At 36.3% G+C, this 21,572-nt stretch overlaps 1 protein-coding gene across 33 annotated transcripts in view; it reads left to right on the top strand.

Moving 5' to 3' along the window:
* Positions 1–21,572, top strand: part of RBFOX1 (RNA binding fox-1 homolog 1) — a 1,252,174-nt gene that overhangs the window by 869,047 nt on the left and 361,555 nt on the right. For 2 of the 33 annotated variants that reach the window (XM_032919868.1, XM_030482301.1), the window contains exon 5: positions 7,671–7,859. The exons of the other annotated variants lie outside the window; for them this stretch is intronic. The gene's annotated coding sequence lies outside the window, so the exon portion shown is untranslated. The remainder of the gene's footprint in view (positions 1–7,670; positions 7,860–21,572) is intronic. 33 annotated transcript variants of the gene reach the window in all.

Below are 21,572 nucleotides of genomic sequence, written 5' to 3'. Positions count from 1 at the left end.
TTTTCCTTCTGAAAACCTCTCGGTATGCATTTATGAACAATGTGTGTACATTTTGCCTGGAAGAGTAATCTGGAACTACATAGGGTTATACATCCATTTCCTAAAGGAAAAGGTTTAAAAGGGGAAAAGCTAAGATATACTAGTAGAGTTGGATCAATCCAATGTGTGTTTACTACTCATCCTTTTCTTAGAAATCCACATAGGTTACGCTGCATTTGACAAGCTAGACAAGTGGCATAAAGTGCCACTCCTTCAGTTTCTATAGTTATTCTTGCACTGAGCTAGGTGTCATCATCTATGTAGGTTGTGGTGATCGTATAGGTAGGTGAAATGAATAAGAGGGCATCGTATTTTTGGCTTCTCTGTATTACACACTGACATGAAATGAAATCAGAGTAATCACGGTCACCATGTCACAAACAACATTCCCAGTGGTTCCATAAAGAGTAATTCACAGCATAGTTTTGGGGGGAGGAAAAAAAAATTACTGCAACTGAGATCTAAAGAAGGATAAAAAGATTATAAATAGTCCAACAAACTTGGGGAGGGGGCTAACTGTAGGGCTGTGATTTCATGTAAATTTTCATCTAGCTTGAAATTAATATGTGCAAAAAAAAAAAGGCAACTAAATGGATGTTGTAAAACTTAATTTCGGTCCTGCTGGCAGTTCTGGTATACTTTAGGAGCCTTCCTAAGCATAGTAAGTTTCTTAAGATAACACTGGTCTCCAATTTGTTGTTTAATAACCATGGTGATTATTAAAAAACGGTAACAATGTCTAGGTAACGAAAATTGGGATGGATCATGTTTCATAGAACCACAGAATAGTTTGGGTTGGAAGGGAGCTTCAAAGGTCATCTAGTCCAGCCACCCTGCAATGAGCAGGGACGTCTTCAACTAGATAAGGTCATCTAAAGTGACACAGCCACTCACCACAAGGATGTTGTTATCCTCTTAAAATGCTAACTGCTAATAATATGCTCCTTTGATCAAGAGAAGAAAGAATGCTTGCAGGCACTTCCCTTTGCTGAATAGCGATGGTGTCTCTCCAGGTTTCTTTTAAATTCTTTCAGGAATAGTGAAGAAGCCTTTAGGTATTTTCCTTGTCTTTGCTGCTGATGGAATGCTGTTCAGAAAATCTTCCATTCCTTTCCTGTTGTTGTTTTGGCATCTCTCTCTTGGGAACAGTAGGCAGCGGATTTTCTATTGTTGAAGCACTGCTTTTCTCTTGCATTCAACTTTGATTTTTGCACAGTCAAGTATTTTCTCAGTATGGTGCTTCAGAATTGCTGAAACTGAAGAGTAATAGTAATATTTGATAAGGCTGAAGCAATGTTTTCAGTAACAGCCTGTCCATTTAGCATGACAGATTCTGTCTAGAGCTGCAGCGCACACTCTGGAATTTGGCAGCTACTCAATGTGTATTTAAGTCTTGTTTTTGTATACAGACAGCCAAGGATAGAGATTTGGTTTGTGAGGCAGTCCACTAAATGTAATAAAGGTTCAGAAAGAGGCAAACTTCTGAAGGAAGTAGATTTAGATAGTATAAAGGCTATCGAACGAGCACTCAACATGAATTCAGTGTCCTGGTGCTCTCTCCCTCCTGCTACAGAAACATTAGCAGTACACAGTGCTGCATTCTCACGGTATTTGGAAACAGTTTCTCCACTCAGAACAGCAACTTTGGTACAGACCTTCTGCAATGAATGCATGCAGCTGCTTTTGCAGAGCACTCCCTGTGATCAGTGATGCTGTCCTAGAAAGGAAGAAAGATTTTTCTGGCATATTTTTGTATTAGGTTTTTCACATAGCTTTCGTAATTTCTCTTTGATCATCTTGAAACCAGATCTTTAAGCAGAAAGCTTTAATGGTATTTATACTATCTTGACTTCTCATTTCAGGCACTACTGTTGCTTAGTCAGTTTGACTAGCAAAGATCATAATCATCTTTAATGTCACACCTAATTCTAGCAGGAAACACTATCTGGTTTACAGTGCAAGTTGGGGGGTTTTTTTGGTTGTTTGGGTTGGGGTTTTGTTTGGGTTTGGTTTTTTTTCCTAGCTTGTTTCCACAAGGCCTTCCTGGCTTAAGTGTGTACTGGGTTGTGTGGTTCTGGCTGGGCAGTGCTGTTGGTTTGTACTACTTTTTTATTATTATTTTTTCACTAGGCTCAAGTGAAAAACCTGAAAAAGCTTTTCAGTTGCAGGTACATAGGCTGGATTTTTAACATACTCTTTGGTCCTTCTCCATGGTGGATTTCTGTTCTCATTTACTCATATATCAAGTAACTGAGTGAGCAACTAGATTGTTCAAGGGAATGAGACAGGCATTGAGAGTATTATAATTACTGAAAAAGAAAAAATTACCTCAATAATCCAAATTATGTGGTGTTATAAAGACACATATTCAGTGAGACATTGACTCCTGGAACTAGTATTGTTTAAAGTAGAAAGAATGAAGGAATATTGATTATAATGTGGAGATCATGTTCTACTATTGATGGTAATGGTCTTTTTATGTTGTGTAAAATCTTTCTAAATCTTACGTGCTTAAACCAGTCAGGTTTAATTCTCTACTAAACCATTTAATTAAGTAGCTGCCAAATTTTTTCAATGCAGCAAAGTTACAAGGAAGAATAAGTTAATCCCAAACAAAAATGCAGATACATCAATATTAATATGTACACACATACATTGGGCAGTAATTTTTTTTAAGTGTATTGAATCCATACCAAGTATGCAGGTTTGTTTGTCCATTTACACTGGCATTTCATCAGCAGAGCAACACATGACAGTTATGACAGTACGTGTGGCCTGCCCAGAGAAAAAAGTATTCTAAGTCAAACTAAAAATTAAAAGTGGAAATAACAACCATAAGGAACTGATGATGAATACTGTGAACATCACCATCCTAATATGCCCAATATCAGTCACTGAAGCAGGGCAACTCTCTTGCTCCATGTATATATGCTTGAGAGACATCTTGTGCCACAATCTTCCAAGAGGAAAGAGAATAAAAATCAAAACAGTTAGCAGGTACTTAAAGATCATGATGAGAACATGACAAAAGGGAACTGGGACCTACACTATTTAATGTCTTGATAAATGGCGTGGTGAGATTAAGTGCAACCTCAGCAGTTTACCAATTACACCAAGCTCTGTAGTACAGTTGACATGCTGGAGGGAAGCTATGCCATCCAGAGGGACCTTGACAGGCTTGAGGAGTGGGACCAGGTGAACCTCATGAAGTTCAACGAAGCCAAGTGCTAGGTCCTGCACTGAAGTTGGGGCAGTTGCCAATATCAGTACGGACTTGGGGACAAATTGATTAAGGAATGGAAGAAATAGTAAGCAGGTATTTTTATATTCATAGCATGGGGTCTAGAGGATTCATTTTATAAACCAGGAAGATTTTTACCGGAAAGGTAAAAATGCTTTGCTGATTTCTAACATCTTTATTGTTTCTCGCCCCTGGGAGAAACTGACCTTGAGTCAGGAATGTTTCCCCTCCTCCTCCCCCCCCATCTGTTGGCTGTTGTGTATTTCGAAGCTTTGACCATCTATGTTATCTTTAAAGACAGTGTGGCTTAGACAGGAGAGGGAGATATAAGAACCAAGTACATCATATCACAGCATTTTCCATGTTCCACTAGTACTGGAAATTTAAGCCCTTATGTAACAGGGTGGCTACAGATATATTGAAATTATGTAATCAAATGCCATATAGATGGGTAGTCCATAGGTAACGAGCAAAAATACAGATATACTGTATTTTATAGCATTTCTCTTTCATATAGTAGTTGTCTCTTCCTTTGAATTCTCAAGATCTTTTGGAGTACAATATTGAAAGTAAAAAGTGGCCTTCATCTCAAGGTCACTTCCCTACTTGTTAGCAGCTGCCCTCCAAAGAGCACATAATTAATAGTTTTATTACCTTGATTTAGCAATTTCCTTTGGTTGGTTTTCCCTACATGTTTTAGATTACTTCATATGCTATCAGCTCATTTCTCCTGTTTTCCCATTCCCCTGAACTACTGCTTTCTACAACTGTTTTCATCATTGTTAAAAATCATTTATATAGCACCATAAATTACAGGCACTTTACAAGCACAGTGTAAGATACCACCTTTGCCCCAAATAGTTTATGGTTCAGATACACCCTTGATTTCTGGTGGACCGTTTTAACTTAACAGAATGTCTTGAATTTTAAGGTAGATTGCATTAATCTTCTGTGGTGTTCTCACAGTTTTTCATGATCAAATTATGTTGATCACAACTGTATGCCTCAACTTGTGATATAGATAACTAATCATTTGTTTGCTATTTAGCATAAAGGTACTGTAAACACTTCTGCTTACTAATAATTCTAAGCACACATTTATGTGCAAATACATTTGCATCTAAAAGCTGCAAAAATATGACTAAAATATGAAGAAACTTTTCTAAACTTGTATGTCTCCAAACTTTATCATTTCTTCATATACTAACAACAGAACCAAGCAGTCATCATGCGCTGACAAAGCCATGCAGATCTTTCTGTTTTGGCAACAGTGAGCCATGCTTGCTATACACTTTTCAGATCTAACGGCTACAAAAGAATAATAATTACCATACTCTATTCAGTACATTAAGATTAGGACACCTCTGACCAAAACAGTATTTTTTTTTCCCCACTCATTTCTTGTTTTGAAAAGATAACGAGTTTTACCATTTTCAGAGGAATCTCTGACTTATACCAATTCTATAATTATATGAAAGACATTGGCTTTTATTTGTATTCACAGAACTTTTCCAATGGTTTTTAACTTTCTTTAGTGTTCCTTCTAGGATTCAGAAGCAAAAACTTTAAAGCTCACCAGAAATATTCCACATGACCTCAATGTAATAAATGCATACCCCCACATTTCTTTTGAAGTCTTAAACTTCAAGCTTATCTATGGTTGCTGGTTTGGGGTTTGGTTTGGGTTTGGTTTTTTTTTTTTTTCATTTCCCACTTTACTCTCCAGAAGCGTAGCTAGGAATAATGGAAAATTACTAAATAGATCAGAAATTATTTATGTAGATGAAACCAGAGGTGACATGAAAGAGCCACAGTGTTCATGAAGCAGTCAGTTAAAAAGGCTGATAAAAATCATTATAAATAAATCCTACTAAAATGCGTCTGTGGATAATTCTTCATTGCATTAGTTAGATTTTTACTACCTCCCAGCTATGGCTTTGTGCTCCTGATGGCACTGAAGAATCTTCTTTAGCAGCTACATGCTTGAAAGACTGAGGTGAGGAAAAGGAACTATGGGTATTCTGGGGATAAGGGTGAAGTGAAAACAAGTCTCTTTCCACAGACTCCATCAGGAGTAACTGTGGGGAATGAGAAACTTACTATGAAAAGGAGCTCCTCCACCAAAGCCAAAGGCCAGTGATAACAGAGGCATCTCAAAATCCTAATAAAGTCAGTCAACAGAGTTCTTAATTCCTTGCAAGCAAAACCTTAGTAACCTACCCTAATAACACAGTGATGTAGACTGAGATGCATTTGAAATATAATTAATGGTTAAAATTGTACAAGCAAAAGCATTTCTGGAAATCTTAACAGTTCTGTAATTACCTATTTCGAAAGTTATGTCAGTGAAATGAGTGCTGTAGTTAGTTGTTCTCATAAAAAATGTTGGAGCATTTTAAATTGTTAATAAACGTACACATAGAAAGCACTGTAAAAATTATAGCTAAGTGGTCACACATAACTCTTCTGAGTATTCGTATTCAGGACAGCAGAGGTATATGATGTATACGGTCAGGGGTGTTACAGATCTCACCTAGATACAGCCGCATTGCCAGCTGTGGGGAGAAAGTTTCTTGCTATTAATCATTCTCCCAGAAGACTGTCTAGGAACCATCAGCTGGAATCACTATAGATACAACTGGTCTGAAAACAGAATTTAATTTCTATTCTGTACACTATTCAGTTATTTCTCAGGATGTTGTCATTCCTAATTTGCAGAATTGCAGAACAACCCAGGACCTTGAAAGATCATCTGGTCCAACCCTTAGAAAAGGTTGAAAGAAAACAAAATCTCATTTTTCAAATTGAAACAGTATTTCCACATTTGATTCAGAATCATCCAAGCTTTATTTTAAAAGCGTTGGAAAATGCTGAAGTTATTAAAAATAGAAAAAAGTTTATTAAGTATGCAGCTGTAATCACACTACAATTAGCATGAATATAATGTAAAGAAAACAGTTGAAACAAACAATTTTGACATTATTACAGTAAATAGCAGAAACAGGTTTATGTTCCTGCATGTTTTTGTAAATAAGCTCCACCCAAATGCTTGCCATGTTCCTGCATTGTTTATTTTTGCTCCCTTGGCGAAACTGAAGCACAGTACTGATGCACTGCTCTGCACTTCCAATAGTGAATTATATATAACACTCTATCAGTTGTATGGCTATAACTACCTAGCTTAGTGCAGGAGGCACAGGGAGTACATGTCTGTTCCTTTCCCAGGTAGCACAAAGAATGTAAACAGTGCTGGTATCTGTAACATAGAAATAGTCTTAAAAGATATATCTTAGGCTAAGATCATTTTAGCATATCTTAATTACGTGTTCCAGCTCTCTGACTCTCATGTTCGAATATCCGTAATCATGGAAGACCTTAATTCAGAACATCAGCTAATGTGGAGATTCCTCACTGTACAGAGAGCATCTCAGTTTAATGCTCAGAGGGAAACAATGCAAAGTGTCACCACAGAGCAGCCATATGGGCTTTTACGTAACCTGATACTGCAGTCCAGGAGTCCTTCTGCCTGTAAAGAATTGCAGTAATGAGCTCCACTCATTTACAATTTTCCTGTTTGAAGTGCAGGTCATCACAGAAAACAAGCTTTGCTAGTTACTGCTTTGCACTGTATGTAACACGTGCTTTGGATACACTAACTAACTAGGCACAGGGTACCCATTTCTGAATGTTCTTTGCTATTTTTCCATATTGGCACAATAAATTTCATATGCCAAAGAAATCCAAGTATCTTTAAATGCTTTAAGACTATTTATTTGCAATGTTCACTTCGCAAAGATACTGTGGTTTAGCGAGGTCTTGCTCTGTGAAAAGTCGTTAAGAGACTGTGATGCCTTTGATCAGCATTTTGCAATTTACTCTGTGTGTGGAGCCCAACTGAGACTAATGCAGTTCCAGAAAAAACCAATAGTGATACTGTTACCTAAGGTTGTGGTCACAGAGGCATTGCTCCTTCTTTTTATGTGCATAGTTTTCTTTGAAGACAAAAGCAGCAGATGTTTGCTTTGCCACTTGTGGATGCTCTCTTTTAGCCCAAACTCAAAGTATCAACAACCTTTTGTTGTCATGGGCAGTGCTTCAGAACTGTGGAGTAATCTCGAGCTGCCTCAAAATGTTGCTTTCATGTTAGTGATTTGTCTGTGATGAAAGATGGAACTGTAAAGTGAAAGACAATTACTCATTGTTATGCTACGGGAGAATTTCCTTCTTGAGGAAAAAAGGTAATCTCAGTTTTCACACGTACTCAAAAGTGAGTATTTCTCGTCTGTGCTACCAGAAGAATCTACATTTTGATTTGAGAATGAGACTGTATTTCCAGAATTTCACTGTCTTCATAATAGGGTGTAATTTACTTTGTTTTGTTTTGTTCCAGTGTCGGTACACGTGCATTTGCTGTTGGAAATAGTTAACTTTGCATTTTGTTGCTGGGAAAGAAGTATCCAACTGATGTGAAGCATGAACCCCTTAGGAAAATAGAAAATACATAGATTCAGAGCATCTCAGAACACAAATTAAATATTTAGCGTACAGGCTGGATCCCTCCTAATGGAGAGTGTCTGAGGTAAGCATAGCATCTCTAATGTATAGTCAATTTAATAACTGAAAGAATGGGCAACTAATGTAAGGAGACAATACTGTGAGTATTTTGGTTTCAGACAAAAGAATTGTGTGTTAAATAAACTTTGTAATGGTGAGAATGTGTGGTCAGGGAATCCAGCTTCACTTTGCTGAAGGAATTTCTGCTAGTACTAGAAGGCAGTGGGGGGACTGAAGTCTACACACATTTGTTTGCTTATTGGCCAGTTTACTGGTCTCTCAGTGGCTGTGCACATGGGTACGGAATCGGAAGACTGATCTGTTTGCTTAATACATGCAGGCAAAAGTACTCCAAATTTGACCTTTTGCAATAATCTGCATAGTCCCAAAATTTCTAAGACCAAGAGGAAAAAAAATACTTCCTCCTGTGGGGATGTTGCAAGGGGCATAGTGACCTAGTTATCCGCTAGCACTATGGGGGACACAATGCAGAAGCCTGTGTCTCGATGTGTTCCTTGGAGTAATGCTGTGTGCGTTTACCTGCAGTATGGATTTACAGCTACTTATCTATGTGGTAGTACTATAAGCACAAGTACTCCTTTAGAGGTAGTTGCATGTTGCACTTAACCTTCTTCTGGAAATACCAGTTCTTCAAAAACAACCATATCCTGTTTAAAGAAATCCTAAATCTGGAGATAAGTACTGGTACTTTTTTCTCTTTATACTCCCTGGGTTCCCTCACATAGTTTGGACCGATGGGCAGAAGTTTTCCGGTATATTTGAAGTGATCTCAAAATAATTTGATATCACTAGTGAAAATCAGAACTGTCTGGGTATACATGTACATGTAGTAGCACATTGCACATATTAAGGAAACACCGATGCAGCCTTAACTATTGTCTCACTACTGATTTGACATTAATACATAAATGGTTCCAGTAAATATCAAGGGTTTCTGGAAAAACATGAACTAAGGGGAATGTTCAGTGAGTCTCAAGGTAGAGGCCAAAAAAAAGATAGGGCTATGGAGAATATGTCTGCAAACATAAAGATGATGGAGAGAGTCCTACAAGACACAAACTGAAAGGCAGGCAAAGATGCCCAAAGTACTTTTGTGTTCTGGAAGGCAGCCAAAGAGGCATTGATTTATTAAAGAGCAGCATCACAGCTTCCTTTTCTCGATGTGATGGTGCCATTAGAGCTCCTCAAGCAGTATCTGATTTCCTTGAGAATGAGGAATAGGAATTTCAAACAAAATGCCAAAAGAAGATTCTGAAGCCAGTTATTTCCCAGATCTATGCCACTGCCAGACCATCGCTTTGGCTAGGTACCTGACTGGAGAATTCAATATGTAAAGTATCTGCTGGGGATTGCATATTTGAGTTCCCTGTTTATCACAGTGCCTACTTGTGTAAAAAGTACTGTAGCAATTGTGCATGCGGGATTTTGTACACTTCAGTCATGACATGGCATACAAAAAGCAGCTTTAATGACACAGGTCATCTAGAAATTGTGAGTTATGGTTAAAAGTTACATATTCAGCTGTTTTGTTAACTGCGTGAACTTAGTGCTGTTCTGGGGGACTGGTAATATACTGGGAGTGACTAGCACCTATATAATCTTTTTTTTCCTATTTCTGTAAATCTCTGAATTCTATTACATAATTAACTTTCTGCATTTGCGCTCTGAAGGTCCATGTATTTTAGTTTTGTATTTTCCATTCCCCCCATGCCTCTATAAAATATTGCATGCCCGCCCCTGCCCCCGTCTACTTGTTCATCACTTTACATGCCTGGAGATGGGCAATACCTGCCTTTCACCAGAACTTCGTTGTAGAGGCGTTTCTGATATTGTGAGGAAAACAGTGGGAGATATGGGCAGCCTAATAGCAGAGGTAATTCTGGCACTTTTCCCAAGAAGACAAGATTTCAGGTGGCAGGAACAGGTTTTCACCTCAGTCTCCTGGCTGTTGTAACTGCGGTGCTGACATCAGCAGCAGCAGTGCTGGCAGCTTCAGAGTGCATTCAGCCCTGTAGATATGCATGCCCCTTGCCAAATCAAAACAATAACTAATCCTCGTTTACAAGGCTATTCTCACCTTGTTAAAAAACAAGTGTGACAAGGAGACTGAGCATGAATTTGTTTTGTCAGATACATAATCAGAAATAACAACTGATAGGTTTGCTGTGAGAAGTTCTATATGATGGCTTTGCTGAAAGGTAGGCAGTTTCATGATTTACTGAACTACTGTAAGTGATAAAACTGATCCATTTGTTATCATCCAGTGCATAAAGACTTCAGGATTTAAGGAGCCTGCACTAAATAACAAAGCAATTTATAAACTCATAAACTGAAAATTACAGGGAAGTAGTCCTTAAGTCATTGGTAATAGCAACCTTTTATCATATTAGTGATGATTATCAAATGTTAACCCCTACTCCCATTTTTAAAACAAAATCTTACCTTTGGAAAGTTGTAATTACTTAAAAATAAAGAAGTCATGGACATAACTTTGTATTAATTTATTGTATAAGTGAGGCAAGTCTTATTTATCTGCCCCTGCATCAACTGATGTGAACTGGTTTATGCTTCTGCTAGCAGAAGCTTGTTTGCTTATGTGGGCTGAGGAATGGTATTAGTTGGCTCTACTACTAGGTAAAAGACCTTGATCGAAAGCAAATTTGAGTGTAGTATCTTGAAAACAGAATCTTCATATGTTTCAATAAGCAGCAACAGTTAGCAATAACCAGATTAGCCTGTCCTAACGAGAATGTAATTGTGTCCTACTGTGAAAATGGAAATAACCTGTACCAGATTTAAAAACTGCATTATGATTATAAGATTGTGAGTCTTTTTTGCGTTCTCTTGAATCAAAGATTTTAAGGGAGATGTTGACAAGAGCTAAGCAAACGTTTGCCTGGAGATAATTTCTTCTAGTGACATTAGTTTTTCTGCTCAAGAGCAGCCAGAGTTATTTAATTAATTTAATTTTATTCAATCAATATAAATTCTCAAGAAATAGAGAAATTGAGAGCCACTTGTTACCAGTACTCACTATTTGACATCCAACTTGCTTTGTTCGTGTGTATGATTACCTGCAGATTTGTTTCTTTTTATCTGCATAAGCATAATATCTGAAATAAAGATGAAGATTTGCAAAAACACCTGAGCATTGTCTAGAAGAAAATTGGAGAAACACACTAACATTTCAGGAAATTTAGTTAAAATAATGTTTTCTAACAGCCGGTAAATTCTGATCCCTCTGTCCTTGTGTTAATTCTCCTGGAAAGGATTTTGTAAGCCTTTATTTTCCTTTCGTAGACTTTATTCTAAACAAAGTCCATCATCATCCCACAGCGACAGCCTGCCTGATCAGGACTGAAGCTGGAGCCCACTTCTGGCAGCTTAAAAACAGGAGAGAGTATGTAAAGTTTTCCTACAGCTGCCGTGGTTTTTCTTGTCAGAATTACTGGCTAAGTCTGTTCTCACTAAAAGCAGTGGAGAAGCACCTGTCATTGAAATTATGGACAAAGGATTGGGCTGTTACCAATCGAACAATGATCACTAATAATTTGGCTTAATTATAGTCTCTCAGTTCCCTTAAGAGTCTTGACAGGACAGAATATTTGGATGTTGGGAGAAATAAGCAGCTCACTTGGTTACAGAAACAGCACAAATGAAGTGTGTGTACCAGGTAAAGGGTCAGACCTCTCACATTTTTTCCCATGACCTTGCTATGCTAAGAAAAGGGAAAACAAGTTTCATATTCCTGGTTGTATGGGAAACTATGAACTGTGTAAATCCCATGCATGTGTCACAGAGTCTAGGATCAGAGGAAGGTCCTGTCTTGTCGTTCCATCCTGCTTGTCATTCCATCCTGCTTGTCATTCCGTGGACTATATGCTGAACACGATTCATGAGACAGCCAGAAATCCCAAGTTACTATTTAAAATTGTGGTGATGTCTAATGACCAAATTGTTGGCTGGTTGCTCCTCAGGCTTTTCTGGGACAATATTCTGACCTCGCTATGCAGCAAATGAACACAGAAACTGATTTCTTGCAGCAAAAGCGACAGACGTGCTGAAGTAACAGAAATAAATTGAAAAATAAGAAAAAAAAAAGTATGTGTAGTGAAAACATAGAATAGTTTATAAACCGACTGAACTATATAAAAAGTTTGTATTTTGATTGCTCTTATACAGATATACAAAAAAGCAAAAGCCAAAAAAACCAGCAACAGCAACAAGCCCCTCCTTAAAACTGCAGTGAATTAGGAGCCGATTAAAGGTTTGTTTTGTTACCATACCTGCTAAACATTTGCAGTTTTTCATTTCATAAATAGCCATGATAGATGAGGCTGTAAGGTGTGGAAATAAAGCACAAGCAAATATTTCTAGCTCTCTAAATGTTTCAAATTCTTTTTGTTACTCTCTGTAAATTGTGTGAGATTTTAGTGTTGTTGCAGCTCATGTATCATGTGCCTCATTGGTATCTTTTCTTGGTGGGGAAGCCTAAGTTAAAAAAAAGAGTCAGCAGAATCATTACCATCACATTCCCTTCCTCTTTTATTAAGAATTTAAAAACAACATTAGCACACACACCCTGGTTTAAATTCTAAAGTACACAGACTTCAGTAAAAAAAAAAAAAAAAAAAAAAAGGACTCATTAAAGTCAATGAAAGTTTTGAGTTTTGTCTTTGCATTCCGAGAGTGAAACACATGATTTCAATATCTTTCTAGATGTTTGTATAGCATCTAACAAAATAGGAATTCTGCCATTTAGCACTGAGATCACTTTAACATTCTCGCAGTTCCTAGGAATCTTGCATACACTATAAGATGAGGAACTTAGTTTGCATTTTCTTATCTTCCAGTGCAGTAAGCAGCAGTATTGATGCTATTTCCAATCTTCTGTGTCATTAATAAATATGCCAAGATATGTCCATTCTGATTTTTTTTTAATATCTTGAGTTATTCAAGTGCTAATAAATGTGCTGATCATATACGTATATATACAGCTAACTTTGATTAATTATGATTTCACAATTCTTTATTTCTTTTTTGCTATTACGAACTATTTTTATCTATCCTTTATCTCACCAATCACTTGCGATTTCATGGGCACAATATTTGATATTCTGATGGATTATGAAAGTTAAAGCTGGGGTATGAGCTGGTACAGAAATGCCAAGCTAAGATCCCTGTCACTGGCCCTATAGAAGAGCCTCATATAAACATCTTTGGTAGCATCAGAGGAAATGGGCAAGCATTTCACAGCAAATAGAATGTACTGCTATTAGCAAAAGTTTCTGATTGCCTGTTCTTTAAAAGAACAGCAAGATGATTCTCATTAATTTCAATAGCCTTTGATCTGAACTTAAGGTCAGCTCTACTGGACCAGCCTTTCTTAAAATGATCATGGTCAGAACCTTCTATTTACTTGTTTTGACACTGCTTCCAAATCCAGAACATGTGAAAACTAACGTTCACAAACAGAGTTTTGTTTAAATTTTAGTCATAAGTGCAAAAAAGAACAGTAATATACCTGTTTTCAATCTTCTTTTTATCCGCGTTTTTCTACGTGTGCAAAAAATACAGATGATCTAATGAACAAAGCATTTAATAATAGCTGTACTAAAAATAAAACACTTCAAATGAATGGTTTTGTATAGCAGCATTAGAAATTGTTCCACTTGTTTGAAGGAGTAAGATATGAAGAATTGATTGAGTAACCAATTTAATAATGAAAAGAATTTAGAATACAGAAAGACTAGTTGAGAGCCTTGGGACACAATTCACTGGAGTTTCATATGCTGCCTATGCTCAAAACCAGGGAAATTTTGATATTAAAGTGATTTATAGGCAATAGCTGTGTACAGTCTTTTATCGTATTAATAAAATCTTTAACCAGTCTTTGAAAATTCTAAAGCCTCATGTGTTCAATTCAGGTGCACAGATCTGAAAGAACTGCCTGGCCGGCGCACAGATACATTATCAGAAAATGTATTTTCAGCTTAACCAATATAATCTAATTCATTCTAACAGGATATTTCAAGTTTATTATAGTGTAATTGAATACAGAAGAACACAGCAACACATACAATAGACAAAATGGGGTGAAAGTATACCACTTAAAGGTGACAGGGTTAGGCCTCTATTTGCTGAATGTTGGTGGTTAAATTGGCAGATGATTTAAACAACCCAAAACTGTAAACAAAAGGCTCTTAGTTTCCTTTTGAAGACTACTTTAGTGAAATAAGTGGCTTCACTTTATGAAATTGCAATAAACTTACTTAAAATTACATTGTCCTTGCAGATTACTGTAAAACTTATCAATTTAGTATTTAGTACATTAAATCCTTCTCTCCTGCTTCCACTAAAACAGGGAACAACCTTTTACCTGGACACAGTATTTGGTGGATCAAAATTAAATAGTTCAGTGTGTGTGTATGTGTCTGTTCATCTATATAAACTTCTCTATATAAATTGTAAAGTGTCACATGAATTCATTGTTTTATTTTTCTCTGTTAAATCAGCTTTGAAATGTTAGTGGTGTAGCAGTTATTTTTCTTTTGAATTCACCCCAGTTGTAGGAGTCTTTAAGGCTCTCCTGATTACCGTTTGTTTAATGGTATGGATTTTAGTTTGCTCCCCCCAATCCTGCTTTGCTATTATGTCTCCTTGTACAGGCTGTTTCAGCAGGTGCCTATCCATTTGCCACCTGCCCTGCTGCAGTGAATGATTATGCAATTTAGCTAATGCATTTTAATTATTTAAGTGACATTTTACCTTGTATGGTTAGGCTGAATATGTAAATTGACTGGAGTCTTTTCTTAAAAAGAACGACAGTTTTTTGTCTGAAGAAGTGCACAGTCTGTGACTAAAGATAATAAGTAATCAAGTATAAAATTTCTATTTAATCTCATTCCTGTGGGCATTTTTATACCTCTTTTTATTTATTCATTGATTTATAATCGTTATGTATATATTATAGTGGTAGAACCACTTAGTGGACAGACTGCATTTGTAGCTTTCTCCATCAACACCAAAAGCATATTATGGTGACGGCATGTTTTGCTGCCAGTTCACAAGGTCAGGGATGATTTTCAAGACGAGTAATGCAGCTTAAGAAGTGACCAAGGCTTGTCTCCTTTACACTGTAAAATTGTTTCTCACCTGAGGATGCTGTTGATCGATGTACTAAATATATTGTGTGTTACAGTGAGACAGGTTAAATGATTTTAAAATACTTCCTTGTAGCAAATGATAAAAGTCTAAGCTGCAATAAAGAAAAAAAAAGGTCCCTTGTGTACTCACTCATTTGCATAGTACCTTTGACTTAATTAAAAAAAAACAAAAACAAAAACAAAAAAACCCCAACAAATCCAGTTCTTTTTATTAGCCTTTGTTAAATATACCAATGATAATTCTCTCTAATTTTGCGTTTAAAATATGTATTATGGCAAGGGGAAAACAAAACCTGCAAAAAATAATTTAAATTAGCACAAACACTTTTCCTGTCATCCGATTTACTGTTTGTATTTCCCCATTCCTCACCTTGGCAGTTACCTCCCAGCAGTACTAACAGCAGCAGCAATAACACCATGGAGTCAGTAGATGGCTGTAGAAAAGTATGTTGAACACTCTTGTGTTAGCGTAATAAGATTGGGAAAGGCCTTGACCTGACTGGATGCGGCTTTTATCTGAAGTACATTTAAAGAGATAAAGGAGAGGCAGAGTGCAGTACATGTTCCTTTCTTTTCTGTAGGAGCTTTGCTTTGAGTTTAAAAATTTCTCAAATGCAGGATTTGTGAACTGGGTCCTTTAGCAAGGAGAGGTAATGGCTTGAGTGCCACTGGAGTCACCTGCCATTCTCTGATGATTTTTTTTTTTTTTTTGTCTCCCTTCTTCCCCCCTCCCCTCCTGCTCAAGACGTCTTAGAAATCCTCCTATAAATTCCTACAGAGGGGGCGTCTGTAGATCCCATAATAACAATCAGGAAGTGGAATATTCCCATTTATTTATTTATTATTACTATTTTTTCTTTTTTTGCTTTCTCTCCAATGTAGTTGGCTGCCTTTAGTGCACGGACCTGCTCATTAAATAGATACACCAAGAACTGTTACCTAAGCAAGCCTGACAGTAAAGAAAGGACAGACTGAGTTAGGGAGAAAAAGGGAAGAAAAAAGACAGCCTGAAGCAAGTCACTTCACACGCAGAAAGAGCCACTGAACGAATGCTATTCTCATAAACTAAAAAAAAATACCTTGTATAAGAAGAGAACTGTGAGGACTTGACAGAAAAAGGCAAGATTTTCTACCCACTGTTTTCAGTTTTCCTTCCAGATATACTTGGTGAAGTAAGGAGACTTCTGTTTGCTGACAGAGCCCTTGATTTCTTTCAAGATGATGATGTATTTGTGGGTAGGTAGTGTCTCTCTCCATGTCAATCTTTTATTCATGTATTGACTTTGGGATTGTAGATTTTAGCCTATAGTTACAGCATGTTTTCTAATATGTCAAGGTGTGTATACTGCAGGATAGCTTAGCATAGGTAGTACATGTGCTTGCTTTTCCAGTGGGAGTTTAAACAAACTGGATCATTAAGATGCGATTCATTTTCAGGGTTTGCGGGATGTGGCATAGTGTGCTGCTTTCTTTTCATTGCCTTAGAAAATGTTACAATTGTATCTGTAAGACTCATTGTGTGGTTCAGTCATAAAACGAATGCTGCATCACTTGTGGCTGTTCAGAATTTGCTTTCTTTGTAAGAAATGATGTGATTAAAACTTCTAATTTGTATTACTTGACACAGTTGGCTTTAAATTAGTTGTCACAGTCGCTTGGCTTTTGAAGTTTCTGGCAATTGACAACTGCAGATAAAGAAATAGATAAAATGTACTTATGCCTGTGAATTTTATATTCAGCATTGTTCAAATTCCTTGCAGCACATTCTGCTCACCTTAAAAATAATGTTGTGCTGTAACATGTATATTGTGAATTAGTGAAACTAATAACCTGTGAATTCATCTAGGTTTAGATATGAAACATTTTTCCTCAAGAAAAAAAAAACCCAGCACCACACACAGATAAATCAGTGAATGAATATGCATGCTTCAAAAGCATTTCTGTGTTCCTCTTCAAAGCCTGTACATCTTCTGGGGAATATTTTTAAAACAATCTCATTTGACAATTTATTTATTTATTTAATTTAAACGTATGTAAAGATAGACAGGCTTGCAGGTAATCTGGGCCACCTCTGCAAGGCTGCTTCCGAGCAACATTTAAGTCTTAGAGATATTATCAGTAAATCACTATTGCTCTTTTAAATTGCTCGTAGTTCATGCTGTAAATCTCCCTTTATTGTTCCTTCTAATTTCTGTTGACCCTCCAATGTACTGTAGTAACTTCTGTCATCTGTGCAAAAGGCACTGTATGCAGACTTTTAAGTTTCTTATTTCAGTTTTTGACCTGTGCTATCATTTCAGGAGCTCGCCAATCACTGAGCCTTAGGATTGTGTCTTCTTCTTTTTTTTTCTTTTTTTCCCCCCTGTGTTCTGTAGTACAAGTCACTTCAGTTTTCACAAGCAAGTATCTATGCATGTAACAGCAACCCCGATTGCTGGTTATTTTTAACTCTTACCGTGATTCTTTATTGAAACTGTATTTTTGCTAATGCAATGCTTAATTTCATTCTATTTTTAGATTTATAAATCAGATCACTTAACTGTGGTGTGTTTCATTCAACACTCCAATATTCTGTTTTTGTAGTTAACATCATCCAAAAGAGACGCACAGTAAATATTTGAGGATAAACCCTTTTTTCTGACATGCATGGCAAGGTGAAGGGATGTGTATTATTTCTTTGTGGCAGTGGCTTGAAAGGTTTCAAAGCTGGGAACTCCCCACACCCAAAGCCTATGAATTTTTGTTCACTGGAGAACTTAATGAAAGACATTTTCTTACAGGCAGCTATGCAGAATTCTACTATCTTCAGTGTGTTGTATTTTATCTTATATGCCTTTTATATATATATGTATATGCTTTAAGCAAATAGAGTAATAAGCAGTTTTGGATGGTACCACTTCCTGACTCCCAAAGCTTCCAGTAATTAATATTTTGCCATTTAAAAGTCTGTTCCTTCCATTTTTATTTTGTTGTTTTAACTTACATTTTATGTGTGGGTTTAGTTTGGGTTTGGTTTTATTTGGAGGTTTGTTTTAGGCTTGTTTGGGTTTTTTTAATTAGCAGAATTCATTAAATAGGAGAATGCCTGTCTCTCTTTTGGCACTACTACACCAAGGTATTAAGCATTCTTCCCATTCTTAATTTAACTTTAATAGTCCAAATTATTTGCATAAAATCTCAAAATAAGATTAGTAGGAAGAAGTAGAGAATTAACTCTATGTTTTTATTATTGTAGCAGAACATTATTCCTTTCTTTTCTTCTGGTAGTTATATTCATGGAAACATGATTTCTGAAATTGTTATGATCTTTAAACTCTGTGTACATTAAGTGCATGTGTGTATGTATCTCCATGCAGAAGATGCAGTATGTAAACAAGAGGCTTTTAACATATGCAAGTGCAATATGTAAAGTCACAGCAGCATTTGAAATGCTTTCTCCTGGCACAACATCAATATTTTGTATAATTATAGAAAAGCTCCTCAGCAATATTATTAAAATTTAAGTAGCCAACTTGTGTGAAAATGTAATCTTCCCTTCTTTTAAAGATGTAGAATTTATTTCCTTTCATTGATAGAGATTTCTCATACTACTCATTTCTTTGTGGCAGTGCTTACCTGTTGTTTCATTCCATGTATAATGTAGAAATACTTTGCAGTATTTACAAATGAAAATAAAATTGCAGTTTCTTCACATTTTATAATATCTCACTAACTAGTATCCTGTAAGAGTGATGTTTTTTTAATTCTACTGCTGCCGATGTCAAGTTCCTTTTATGGCAAGCAGACTGTGAACATGTTCAGCAAACTAAATCAAAACATTCTGCAGGAATGCAGTGTACAGCCAGTATTTGTCTGTTGAATGGAACAGTCCTGATCAGTTGTTTTTTAAATACTTACTTCAAGCTTTCAGAAAGTAAAGCAGTATTTTAGTCCTGTTAACCTTGTAAATGGAAATCCATATCTGTTGACAGCCCAGGCAATTTAATGATGCTTATATTCTCCTCCTCCCCTAGAAAAAGGTGAACTTTTTTTGGTGTGGTACTTGTATGCACAGACACCTGTGCTATAGGAATCACGGTTCATCAATGTCCAATTTCATATTGACCCATAAACTTTGAGGACTTGCAAGTATTACTGATTTAGGGACTACAGATAAATCCTGAAGTCAAAATGACCTATATCCTCTCTAACTTTAAAGGGTACAGACACTTTTATATCCTGATCCTGGTGCAGTATAATATACCTTTCTTTCCAACACAAAGATTGTTGCAGTGATGATGCAAAGTGTGGTTGATCCCTGCAGATTATCATTCGCATTTTACAGTGCAACTCACCTCCCAAAAGATGTTGCAATTTTCTCAGAATCTAACAAATAAGTGAATTTTTTTTCAGTTAGAGGGCTGTAAAGTTGCTGACCTCTACTTACCTTGGTAATAGAAGCATAACTATCAGTGGGTGAAATGAATGTTGATGGCTGAAAGTTGAGACTGCTCAGAATCTTCCATGGAATCCACATTTTTCCAAACCTTCTCTTTCTGTATAGTGTTCCTCCTATATTCTTCTTCATATTTTAAAAAATAGGCATAGCTTGTCTGTTTGATAGCACAAGCAACTGCTTGTTTCCCAAGTAAACAGTTCCATGATTGCTTCTTTTCCATTTGGCAGTTCAGACTGGGCTATTTTGAGTCCTCACAGACCTCATGTTCAACTTACATATTCTGAGTTGGAAGATGAGAGTTTAAAGTTACTGCATCTCATTAAAAAGTTCATTGTATGCACTTAAATACTGCTGTAAGACAAACTGGAACAAAATTGCTGCTAAATGCATTTTAAAATACAAATTATTGTTTTTCCATCTCTTATTCTATGGTATGAAAATGTTGAACTAAAATTACCTTGCTATACCTTAATAAAATTTTATAAATTTTATAAACATCTAATTAATGTCTGCTTAATCAGAGACGTGCTTCATTCCTGTCAGTCTGCTGTTCTTTTTAATAATAGGGAATGAATTTTCAGAAATTTTGTATGTATTTAACAGAGATTTTAAGTAGCAGCCTCAGAAAAATGCTTGATTGAATAAGGCAGAAAGTATGTCAGCAAATTAAGTTTGGTTTTCCCCAAAACTAGAGTAGGCAGATGGAGAGAGAAACAAAGCGAAAGAATTTATATGCAATAGCAACAAGGTAATTTCTTCTGTCACTAGAACATTGCTTTGACAACTCTGAAGAATAAAGCATTTGGGTCCGATAGAGAGAACTGTGTGTCATACTTGCCTGCATTAGCAAAACATACCTCAGATGAACATTCAGGGAGACGGCTGGAGGAACAGGGAGTAATAGAAAGACAGTATCAGAAATTTCATCTGGATAGATAGTTATGAGTTTAAACTACTTTATGGTAGCATTTTTGGTGCTTTCGTCAGTTCACATATTCAAAGGCAGACAGTATTTCATTCAGCTGAACAGAAGTCTTCATGGTTCTTATGCACTACCAAATACATCCAGCCATAGAGTACACCTTTCTCCTGAATTAGGGGAGTGTGTAATTTCAAACCTAGCTTGTGTTCTTTGTGTACCAAGTGCTAAAAGAAGGTCTACAAGTGAAGCAATACAAAGGCTTTGGATCTAAAGGAAATTAAAACCTTAAACAGGTGTGAAGATTACTTAAAAAAACCAAAACAAAACACTGAAGAAACAAAATCCTAGGATTTTTAAAATTGGAGTAAGCAGCTAGAATAACCTTTGGGCATACATTCTATTTTATGAATAGCTTTAGTTACTATGTATTTTGCAGCATTGATACGGTGTGCATTAAGCAAGGCACTTCTCTCTTTAATGAGAGCTTCCCAATAGCATCACAGACTAAGACAAAGATGTGCTACTGACTGTGTTTAAAGAGTTACAGACAGTTGAGACACAATATGAACTAAACTGAAAGACGAAATGAGAATGTTGAAAACACTGCCAGTGGAACACTTCAGCAGTATAGGTTTTGTTGTACAGAATTATTGAGTAATCAAAATATTTAGATCCTTTTACTTCCGAAAAATCAAACATGTTCGCTGAAAAGCTGCAGGTACTTTCAGAGTCAAAATGATCCTCATGCTGCTTTCCACTGAGACCTTGAATAAAACATGTAGCTTCATACTCTGTATCTGACTGCCTGACCACTGATGTTGCATAAATACATACCTTTTATTATTGAAATAATCTTGATGGCTACAGTGCAAGGACTGATAGACATGTTGAATGAAAACAAGATTGCAATTACTTGAGGTAAAATCTAAGACAGTTCTCCGTTACCTTTTTGTGTCTATTGGTATATACACGTAAGTTGGTTTAAAAATCATTTGTATAATAACTCATTTTGTAATGACAGAACCTAAAATCACAGTAGCATGCAAAACATAAAAGGATTCTGCAAAGTCACCCTTTTTTAATATGAAGTAGGGAAATGAAATATAAAAGTAATTTCAATTTAGAGTATTTGACAGCAACATTTGTTCATCCAATACATTCAGCCTTGAAGGGTTTTTTTGACCTGGTACA

This window comes from Strigops habroptila, chromosome 4 (genome assembly GCF_004027225.2).
Source record: "Strigops habroptila isolate Jane chromosome 4, bStrHab1.2.pri, whole genome shotgun sequence".
NCBI classification, from domain to species: Eukaryota; Metazoa; Chordata; class Aves; order Psittaciformes; family Psittacidae; genus Strigops; species Strigops habroptila.
This window is presented reverse-complemented; position numbering and strand designations above follow the sequence as displayed.